The 12,372-nt window shown below is 36.9% G+C and overlaps 1 long non-coding RNA gene across 1 annotated transcript; it reads left to right on the top strand.

Annotated features, from left to right (window-relative positions):
* Positions 1-5,617: 5,617 nt before the first annotated feature.
* LOC139140907 (uncharacterized) lies at positions 5,618-8,290 on the top strand. Its single transcript, XR_011554097.1, has 3 exons — positions 5,618-5,704; positions 5,857-5,938; positions 6,218-8,290. It is a non-coding gene; the product is annotated as an uncharacterized lncRNA (long non-coding RNA).
* The last annotated feature ends 4,082 nt before the right edge of the window (positions 8,291-12,372 follow it).

Below are 12,372 nucleotides of genomic sequence, written 5' to 3' on the forward strand. Positions count from 1 at the left end.
AAATTTTGCCACCAAGGGGACATGATATTCACAGTGTCAGTAGCGAAGAGTTTGATAGAAACATGCAAAAGTTAAATTATTGTCCTCAGGCATAAGGGACTTATGTTATTGGACGAAGGGGGGCATAGTGTAAAACGTTTACTATTATAGGATTAGCGCCATACTGAAGACGGGGCATATAACTATACATTTTGGCACTAAGGGGACATGATATTCACATTGTCCGTAGCAAAGAGTTTGATAGAAACATGCAAAGTTAAATTATTGTCCTCAGGCATAAGGGACTTATGTTATTGGACGAAGGGGGGGCATAGTGTATATCGTTAACTATAGAAGGATTAGCGCCATACTGAAGACGGGGCCTATAACTTTAAATTTTGGCTCGAAGGGGACATGATATTCACAGTGTCAGTAGCAAAGAGTTTGATAGAAACATGCAAAGTTAAATTATTATCCTCAGGTATAAGGGACTTATGTTATTGGACGATGGCGAGCATAGTGTATAAAGTTTAATATAAAAGGATTAGCGCCATACTGAAGACGGGGCCTATAACTTTAAATTTTGGCACCAAGGGGACATGATATTCACAGTGTCAGTAGCAAAGAGTTTGATAGAAACATGCAAAGTTAAATTATTGTCCTCAGGCATAAGGGACTTATGTTATTGAACGAAGGGGAGGGCTTTACGTACAATCCATACAACACAAGCTCTAGTAGCATACTGAAAGTGGGGCTTATAACGTTCACTGATGCCACGAAGGGGGACATGATATTCACATTGTCAGTAGCGAACAGGGTGACAGAAACATGCCAAGTTAAATTATTGTCCTCAGGTATATGGGACTGATGTTATAGGACCAAGGTTGGGGCGGAGGCTTCGTGTAGAATTTATAATGTACAGGCTGTAGCCCCATACTAAAGACGAGGGCTATAACTTTGAATTTTACCACGATGGGGGGCATGATATTGATAACAAGATGAAAAAATGAAATATTGTCCTCAGGCTAAAGGGACTTATGTTATAGGACGAATCGGGGAAGGCTTAGTGTGTAATGTATGATACACAGGCATTAGTGCCCATACATTTACAAGTGCCACCCAGGAGGGGCCCAATAATTTGCACTGATGGAATTACGGGGCATACAATGCTTGCAGTGTTAGTTAAGAACACTGTGATACATATGTGTAGAAGCGAAATATTGTTCCCACACTTCAGGGAGTTAAAGAACAATGCAGTGCAATGCAATGCAATGCAATGCCGGACATACAAGCATCACATTGAGGCAGGCCTATAACGCTCCCTTATGTCATGAAGGGATGGCATGATACTCACAGCTTTACTAGCCAACACATTGATAACAATAGGTGGAATTGAGATATTGATCTCACACTCCGGGGAATTATTTTATTGGTACATTGGTAAAAGGGGCATTTGTGCGTAAGGCAATATACAGATGCAATAGAGTGGCAGGGTGACTGACTTTCACTGATGTCCTGAAGGTAAACACAATATTCTCAGTGTTATCAGAGAACACAGTGATATCAATATTTAAAATTAAAATTTCCATCTCGTACTTTAAGAAATGTTTTATTGGCAAAAGGTGGGGAGTTGGATTTCTGGACAATGCAGTGTATACAAGTACAAGCCTGAACGTTCTGATAATTTCAGGGGACACTATTGTTCACAAAATGATTTAGAAAAGTGCTAAATGGTTTAGGCTACCTCATAGCTAATCAAATAATATTTCTGATTCATATGGTAGAAGAAAAAGTACAAATTATATTTTTTGTATGTTCAGTATGGTGCTAATCCCTTTATATTAAACGTTATACACTATGCCCTCCCCTTCGTTCAACAAAGTAAGTCCCTTATGCCTTAGGACTATTTTTCATTTCTGTATATTGTTAACAATGTGTTCTCTACTGACACTGAGAATACCATGTCTACCTTCGCGGCAAACTTTTAAGCTATAGGCCTTATCTTTAGTATTGCGATAGTGCCTATGTATTATACATTATACACAAAGCCTCCCCCCTCGTCCAATAGCATAAGTCCCTTATGCCCGATGACATTAACGTAACTTTCAATGTTTCTATCACACTCTTCACTACTAACAGTGTGAATATTATGTCCCCCTTCGTGGCATCAGTGATAGTTATAGGCCATGACTTCAGTATGGTGCTAGTGCCTATTTATAATACATTATACAAAAAGCCCTCCCCCTCGTCCAATAACATAAGTCCCTTAAGCGTGAGGACAATATTTCATTTTTGCATCTTGCAATCAATGTATCCTCTACTGACACTGAGAATATAATGCCCCCTTCGTAGCATAATTTTAAAGTTATCGGCACTATCTATAGTATGGTGCTAGTGCTAATATATATTATACATTAGACATTTACACAAAGCTCCCCCCGTCCTATATCATAAGTCCCTTAAGCCCGATGACGATAATTTAACTTGGCATGTTTCTATCAAACTTTTCGCTTCTCACGCTGAAAATATAATGTCCCCCTTCGTGGTATAATTTAAAGTTATAGGCCATGTCTTCAGTATGGTGCCCATGCCTGTGTATTGTATATTATATACTATGCCCTCCCCCTTCGTCCAATAACATGAGTCTGTTATGGAGGAGGACAACAATTTAACTTTGCATGTTTCTATCAAAGTGTTCACTACTGGCACTGTGAATATCATGTCCCCTCCGTGACATAATTTAAAGTTATGGGCCCCGTCTTCAGTATGACCTAGTGACTGTATATTATACATTGTACACTAAGCTCCCCTTGTCTAATAACATGAGTCCCTTGAGCGCAAGGACAATATAAATAAATCCTTTGCATCTTGTTATCATGTGTTCTCTACTGAAACTGAGAATATCATCTCCCCCTTCGTGGCAAAAGTTAGAGTTATAGGCCCCGTCTTTAGTATGGCATCAGTGTTTGTATATTGTACATTATATACTAAGTCCCTCCTAGTCCTATAGCACAAATGCCTTATGCCTTAGGACAATATTTCATTTGTTGCTCACGTGTTGACACACGTGAGTATATGTCGCAGCGATGTCTGTCTGTGTGTGTATGTGTGTGTGTGTGTGTGTCTGTCTGTCTGTCTATCTGTGGGTCTGTCTGTCTGTGTACTCAATATCTCAAAAACGGCTCATCAGATCAGAATCAAATCTGGTACATAGATTCAGTTTGCAAATGGTAAGAACTGATTAGTTTTTGGTGGGTGTGGCTTGCTTACTTTTTGCTCATTTGCATAATTAATGATTTTAGAAAAAAACGGATATACATTGAGAACGATTGCACGCAATTTGATGAGATTTGCTACAAATATGATCACATCAAGATATATCAGCTGTGAAAGTTATTAAAGGGGTGATGCGAAAGACAATTACTAATTCGCATATTTAATGAAATTTCCTAATTAGGCGTATATATCTGAATTTACTTGATCAAAATTGACAAAACTTGGTATGCATATTGAGGATACTATGATTTAACATTACTGAAAGTCATTAAGAATTTTTACTTCATCCAAATCCTAATTTGCATATTTAATGACCTTTTGAAAGTAAGGATATATATTTGAATTTACAAGACCAAAATTGATGAAACTTGCTATGTACATTATAGATACTATGATAGAACATTAAATGTCATTAAGCATTTTTACTTCAGCCAATGCCTAATTTGCATATTTTATGAACTTTCCTAATTAGGGGTATTTATCTGAATTGACGAGACCAAAGTTGACGAAACTGGCTATGTACATTAAAGATACTATGATAGAACATTATTAAAAGTCATTAAGAATTTGAATTTTAGCCAATTGCTTATTTGCATATTTAATGAACTTTCATAATCAGAGATATTTATCTGTATTGACCAGACCAAAGTTGACGAAACTTGCTTTGTACAAAGATACTGTGATACGACGTTACTGAAAGTCATTGAGCATTTTACTTCATCCAGCTCCTAATTTGAATATTTAATGAATTTTTGAAATTAGGGATATATATTTGAATTTACATGACCAAAATTGATGAAACTTTCTATGTACATTAAAGATACTATTATGTAGGCTAACATTATTGAAAGGCGTTAAGCATTTTTGCTTCAGCCAATTCCTAATTTGTGTATTTAATGAACTTTCCTAATTAGGGATATATACTTGGATTTATTGGATCAAAGTTGGCATAACATGCTATGTATATTGATGATTATACCAGGTTATACCAATAATTAAAGTCATTTCGCACTTAAGCTTTCATGTCAGCTAATTAATAGTTTGCATATGTAATGAGCTTTCAACGTTTGGAATATATAGTTTGAAGGACTTGACCGAAGGCAATTAATTACACTTGCTTGATATAAAGTGGTGACACAATGATAGCAGTCAAAGAAATTAATTATTTCTATTTCAGCTAATTGCGTATTTGAATACTTAATGACCTATAGAGTTTAATCTGTGGTGAATATTGTTCATTATGTTGATCATAATACTTTCAATGAAGTTGCAAACATGTGTCAAAGGTTCAAATTTACACATAACTTTAACATACAATGAAACACGTGAGCATTTACAGTTCATATCTGGTTTAATCTTGTTGTAAATGTGTTCAATATTAATTCTGAAAATATCATGCTCCCAGGCTTCGTGGCATCAGTTATAGTTATAGGGCCCCGATGTGTGTGAGGGTAGTACTTTAAAATTGAATTGTACGTAGTCCCCCCCCCCCGTGCAAAAAGATATGTCCCTTAAGCGTGAGAATAATATTTCATTTTGCTTTTATTTATCAAACTTTTTTCTACTTACACTGTGAATATCATGTCCCTGCTCATGGCTGCAGTGATAGTTATAGGCTCTGCCTTAAGCATGGCGTGAGTGCCTGTATATAGTGTATTGTACATAAGCCCGCTCCCCCGGGATCACCCAATAACATAACTCCCTTAATTGTATGGACAATATTTCATTTTTGCATATCGCTATCAAAGTGTTTTCTTCTGTTACTGTGAATATCATATCCCACTTCACTGCTTCAGTGATAGTTATTGATCACGTATATGGTTCTTGTAACCCCGTCTTGTCCACTAACATAAATCCCTTAAGTGTGAGTATAATATTTGTCTTTTTCATATTTTTATCATCGTCAGGACAATATTTTAGTTTTGCATAGTGTTATCAAAGTTTAATCTACTTAGAATGTGAATATCATAATCCAATCCTAACCCCCCCTTCCCCCTTCGTTTTAGGGTCATAAGCCCTTCGTATCCCCCTTCCCCCTCCGTTTTAGGGCCACCCACTGTGGACTGGTTTTAAGAGCTTTGAGAAACAACAGTAACTATTGGTGGTCACTGCTTACACAAACGTTTCATTCATGCGAAATGCCATTATGTCATGTACAGGTTTAATTTTGAGTGATATGGTCTGTTATTTTATCAGTCTGGCCCAATATTTATAAGAAAAAGTCATTTTTCTGTCAAATGCACACTCGTTCTTAGTGCAATCTCTGTATAAATTACAGGATGTGATGATTGATCGTAAAATTTATCATACAAAGAAGTGTGACGTAATACAATAGCTAACACAAGATGTCATTTTATATCACAGATGCGAATGAACTAGCAGCAGCAGATGAATAAGTACTGTAGGAGATCAAGCCAATAACGAGGAAGAGTTGTGTGAGCAAACAGACGTAAGTGTAACAAACTTGTATTGAAATTGAGTAATTTTCGTTGTTTCCTTGCAGATCATATCAAATACATTGAGGTCACAGTAAGTGCCTTTCCTGAACTTCAAGTCAATACATAAAGGTGCAACTAACATGTATAAAATTTTGCATCATAGGATACGCGTTGTGGAACTCAGAGGGACACAATCAAAGACGAGAGTGAAGACTTTCCTGTTGACGACAATGAGAATAAAAAAGGTAGCGTTAAAAAATGCACGTCCATCTAATCAGCTTTTAGAGTAATTGTAATAGCTATTTACGCCGATAGAGACATTTTAAGAAGAATATATATATCCATGTATACTCTTGTACAAAATCCAAATTTTTTCAGTTCCTTCATGTATTTAAAACATTCACACATTCTGAGGAATAGTCACTGAACACGGTTGTTCATGAATAATTGGTGAGGTGTAGTCAAAACTGAAAGTCCTATGTTGCATGTATTGATGTTGTAAATTATACTATTTATTTTTTCAGTCAACGAAGGAGCCACTGTCGATGTGCATTGCTCTCCCGAAAATGAAAATCCAACAATAGAAACAACGCCACAGAACCGTGACTCATTGTTTATTTTCGAGTCCTGGAATGAAAAGGTCAGCCGTATGATAAAACATTTCTGCAAACAACAAAAGATTGATTTAAAGTGGAAACGCTATTCCACCACATTAGACACTCATATAAGGGAAGAGGTCACGTGATGCCACTGAGTGGTGGTCAATGTGGAATTTCGAGCTCCTGAAATTGTACGACTTTACAGCAGTTGCTGATAGTTTCCAACCGTTAAGACGTCTAACTACTAGAACAGTGTTATTTCTAACCATGGGTATTGGTCTTGAAAGTTGGAGAGCGAAAATTGGCAGTTTTTGCAACCAAAATGTTGGCGACCTGTATCGACGCACTTGTACAGCCCAACGACAACGTGGTCTGCGGCAAATGAACTTGGGTACAGGTTGGCATGCTGCTTTATCATCACATATTCAATTCTCTGTGGCACCTATGCTATACTCAATTCTGCAGAATGTTGGGAAAATTTGTTAGAACGTTCCGGTTTGCTAGTTTATGGAACGCTTACGAGCAATACCTGTGAAAACTTGGATGTCTTTGTGGCTCGGCAATGTACGCCATTTGACACGAGCAATTCAGTGATATCACCTGGCGACATATCTGTGAACACGGGTTATGCAACTAGTACGTCGGTATTCTGCGCTTCCCTTCTCTCAGAGGAAACTGGACATGTCTATGCGAGTGTCTTTTCAGAAAATGTGGAAAGTTTCCTTCATTTACAGCCAGTAATAAGTCGCCTTCTTCAGCTGGCAGGGGCCGTAGAGCTAAACCCAGGTCCACGCAAAGCCCAACAAGCAAAGCTATCATCGACAGGTGATCTGGAAGTCGTGGCACCGGGCGAAAATAATGACGAAAGTGTAATGGATATTCTGAAAAGTATTCGATCTGACATAAAAGAGATTAAACGAGATATGTCCGGAGTGAACAAAAATATTGATGAACTACAGAAGGAACAAAATTGCTTGTCCGACAAAAATGAAGAACTGAAGAAAAGGGTGGAACGTCTCGAAACTGAATGTACAAATCTGCGTTCACACACATCCAGAAATAACGTTATTTTCTATGGACTTGACGAATCACCAGACGAGACCTGGTCAGATTGTGAAAAATCGGTCCGTGGATTCATGGTCGGTAAGCTAGGAATCACAGAAGCGGCTGATGAAAATATGGTGATAATCGAACGAGCCCATCGATTGAATGTGGGACCTAAACCGAACGAATCAAGACCAATTATAGCAAAGTTTCTATCCCATAACCACCGTACATCTGTGCTTGATGAGGGAAGGAAGAAATTACGAGGTACGTCTTTCCGGGTTAGTGAAGATTTTTCACCGAGTGTCCGTGAAAGGAGAAAGAAATTAATCCCATTTATGATTCAAGCACGTACTGAAGGAAAAAGAGCATTTCTTAACTATGATAAACTTGTTATTGATAGACAAAAATTTAAATATGATGAAACAAAAAATGACATTGTGCCTTTATAATGGCGTGGCCAAACCCAAACAGAAGCCCATGTAACCTTAAGAAGCAAAATTTCGTTTCTCTCTTGGAATGCAAGGGGTCTGAAACAACATTTAAATAATGTCAAACTCAAAAATTTTCTTTCTCAATTTTCTTTCATTAGTATATGTGAAACTTGGGCAAAATCTGTGGATGAATTTTCTACTTTCTTATCGACGACACACACATGTTTTTCTACATATAATGAACGATCTAGTAAATATGGCCGCTTTCCTGGTGGAATTTCAGTATTTGTTACTCTAGAATTTAGTATCTATGTTGAGCGGATACTCTGTTCATGCAAGCATGCAGTTTTCTTACGCATACGTAAGGAAGCGTTTGAGTCTATCAAAGATATAATTTTGTGTTGTGTTTATTTGCCTCCAGAAGGCTCATCAAGTTATACAAACGAAGATGTAAATGGAGTAGAGATTTTAGAAAATTATCTTGTTGATTTACACTCATCATTTTCAGATTTTGATTTAATTGTAATGGGTGATTTGAACTAAAGAACAGGAGATCTGGAAGATTTTATTATTGAGGATCGAGATAATAATATGTTTCTTTCTCTTGACTATGACATTGACAACTTTTGTATATTCCAAGAAACTCTTGTGATAGTCAAATCAATACTTTTGGTCGTTCACTTATTGATCTGTGTCGTAACTAAAACTTGCATATGTTAAACGGTCTCTTTGATGGTGACTGTGTTGGTAATTACACCTGTTGTACAGTCAATGGGGCAAGCCTAGTTGATTACATCATCGTACAGAGTGGACTGTTCTCTTTTGTCTCAGATTTTGTTGTTGATTCTACCGATGTTACAGATCATTTTCCAATTTATTGTAACTTTATTTTCCCTAAAAACACCCCAGTGATTGAATCAAGCGATACAGCTTCTCATTCAAATTGGGTAAAATATGAATGGAAACCCGAGTTGGTCGATGATTTTTTAAGAAAATTGAATGAAACTGCAGTTTTTCTCTTTCAAAATCTTGATACTGTTATACAAACAGGTGATGTTGATGCTGCTGTGGATGTTTTAAATAGTATACTTGCCCGTGCTGCCTCTGATATGACATACACAGCTAGTGGTAGAAGTACAAAGTGTTCAAATGTAAGTGAAAGCTGGTGGGATGAAGAATGTGAAGTCTCTCGTAAACAAAAATTTGACCTTCTCAAAGCATTTCGGAAACAGTGCAGTTGCTCGAAACGAATATGTGTCTGCTAGAAATCAACACAAAAATCTTTGCAAACAGAAATACCAGAACTATAGACAGGAACAACAGAATATCTTGTTGTCAAGCCTCAATGACTCCTCTAAATTCTGGTACACCATTAAGCGTCTCAGAGGTGGGAAAGGTTCTTCCCGTAGTTACAAAATAAAAGCGTCTGAATGGTACAATTATTTTCAAAATTTATTTTCTGTTGTAGTGCAATCAGGTGATTCTCAGTTTGATGAGCATATACAGGCTGAACTGACGAAACATGATATAACTTGTGATCTTTGTAACGAAAATGACCCTCTCTCTGTCAACTCTCCTATTACCTCAGAAGAAATTGAGCTTGTCATTAGAAACTTAAAAACAAATAAGTCTCCTGGCCCAGATGGTTTTATAAACGAAATATTTAAATACAGTGTTAATATTATTTCAAAGCATTTGCGAAATTTGTTCAATGGTATTCTCATTTCGGGATATTTTCCGAAAGACTGGAGCAAGGGAATTATCTACCCCTACACAAGAAGGGTTCATTTGATGACGTCAATAATTACAGAGGAATATCCCTGTTGTCTACCACCAGCAAGATATTCACTAAAATTCTTAATAACCGTCTTGTTGACTGGGTTGATAGTATGAATTTAATTACCGAAGCACAGGCAGGCTTTCGTAAAGGTTATCGCACTGTAGATCATATTTTTACTTTACAATCTTTAGCATCTAAGTATTTGTCAAATAGAAAAGGTAGAATGTATTGTATTTTTGTTGATTTCTCAAAAGCCTTTGATTGCGTTCGACATGATTATTTATGGCACAAATTAATTTCCTATGGTCTTCATGGCAGTGTTTTACATGTTTTACGTTCAATGTATTCAAAATTAGAGTCCTGTGTTTTGTGCAATGAAGGTTTGACAGATTATTTTGATTGTAAAATTGGTACAAGGCAAGGCTGTATGCTAAGCCCTTTATTGTTTAATTTATTTATAAATGAATTGTATACATACATGAATGCATCTGATAGAGATGGGATATTTATAAATGAAGATTTGCCTAATTTGGGATTACTTATGTATGCTGATGATGTTACAGACAATGCTGATCTTCCAATATCTTTACAGCGAAAAATCAATCAGTTAGAGTTGTTCTGTAAACAATGGTGTATGAGAGTAAATCTTGATAAAACAAAAATTATTGTTTTCAGAAATGGTGGCGTTTTAAAGAAATACGAAAACTGGGTTTATATGGGAAGTAAGATTACTAATGTTAAACATTATAATTATCTTGGACTATTAATATCATCACGACTATCATGGTCACCTGCTAAAACAGAGTTAGTTACTAAAGCAAAACGAGCTCTTACACAAATTCAAATCGTTATCACAAAAATAGGTTGTATGTCTACCCAGAATGCTTTTAAGCTTTTTGATAGTTGTATTGTTTCTATACTCTGTTATGGCTCGGAAATCTGGGATTTGAGTACTCTGCAATTATTGATAGGGTACATTTCCGATTTTGTAGATTTTTATTAGGCCTTGCCAGTAATGTAAATAATGATGCTGTTTTGGGTGAATGCGGTAGATACCCTCTGAGTTGCGTATACATGAAGAGATGTGTTTCATATTGGTTAAGGTTAGTCCGAATGGACAATGCTTGGTATCCAAAGGCATGCTATGAAATGTTACGTAAATTGGATGAAGCGGGCAAGACAAATTGGGCTACAAAGATTAAACAGTTGCTCATGAGATATGGTTTTGCTTATGTTTGGTTTGAACAGCAAGTGGGTAATTGTGAAGTATTTCTAACTTTATTTTGTCAAAGGTTACAAGACTGTCACAGACAAGAATGGCATGCTTCAATTAATGATTCACCCAGATTGAGATTTTATTCAATGTTTAAGTTTTATTTTGAACCAGAAATGTATCTGAAATGTGTCCATCCCATTAAGTACAAATTTGCACTATCAAAATTCCGTTGTTCCAATCACAGTCTCACAATAGAAACTGGAAGACATACAGGCATTGATGTTCAGAACAGAATTTGTCTCTTTTGTGAAAAGCAAAGTGTTTCAGTCCAAGAAGATGAGATTCACTTTCTTGCGTTTTGTCCACTTTATACAACACTTCGAAGGGATTTATTACCTTTTTATTTACATAACAATCCGACTAGAGAAAAAGTCGTATCTTTACTTTCAACAGAGAATCCTAACATTATATTTAATTTGTCAATCTTTATATAAGGCAATGTTTGTGAGAGAAAATTATTTGAAGTCATTGTAAATCATTGTCAACAGAAGTAGTTTTGTGTGTACATTTGATGACTTTAAGCATCACGTGTCCACAGTTTCTTTCCTATATAACTTGTATATTTTCAGTTTGATGGGCGGTGGCCCTTTACATGAATAAATAACGCGAATACATATAAGGGAAGATGTTGAGCAAAATGCGCTTGCGGCTGGTGTTACCCTAATTTCTCCTCAGAGAACGAAGAAATCCGACCCGAAGCGAGATTCTCCGAATTTAAATTGGTTGTTCTGCCATGAAATATATTATCCCCATCTTCGTGACATCTGTGGAAGAGTGAAATACGTCATAGGGTGTACATGTCGCCCGACTACAGAAAATGCGGCTGCTGAAATCAAAGAAAAATTTTTTCCCGATGCTGAACATCACAATGTAGATGAAAGTTGTCTTCTTACTACCTCCTGCCGTGTTATTCATATTTACAGAATGGGATAAAAACCACCTAGGCCTATCGCAGTGTCACAGAACCCTTGTTCAGGACTTCTGCGCAAGGAAAAAGAAAGTGAATGTAATTCTTGAATTCTACGCAACAGTACGTGATGTCAGCGATGACCAGAAGAAGGATGCCGAGCGATTTGGCGTTATTTTGATTCCTGCGAAGAGAAAGAGTCATGATATAGAAGACCCCAGCGATGTGTATTTCCTCAATCACCATGAGACCTACTATCCACATCTGCGAGATCTTGAAAACATTGAGTACGTGGTCGGATATGCTCCAAAGACGGCGGATGAAGCAATTGATATTAAGAACACGTTTTTCCCGACGGCAAAATTAATTTTGATAAATCACGAAAACCCAGAAGAGCAATACCAAATAACATTCAATCCAGATAGGAAAGCAAAAGAGCATATGCTCAATGCTGCTAAGAGTGCTGACGCCGTGGTATCCGTCGGCCCAGGCATGTAGAGCCATTACCAAAATGAATACAGGGCGGTGAGAGACTTTGCGAAGGTACACGTATAGAACTGGTGCCAAAGCCAAGACCATTGTTCCTCATCAAAAATGTGAAACACCCTGAGGAGACAGTAGACCCACATGTTATTTTCA

Source organism: Ptychodera flava, chromosome 1, assembly GCF_041260155.1.
Source record: "Ptychodera flava strain L36383 chromosome 1, AS_Pfla_20210202, whole genome shotgun sequence".
NCBI lineage: Eukaryota > Metazoa > Hemichordata > Enteropneusta > Ptychoderidae > Ptychodera > Ptychodera flava.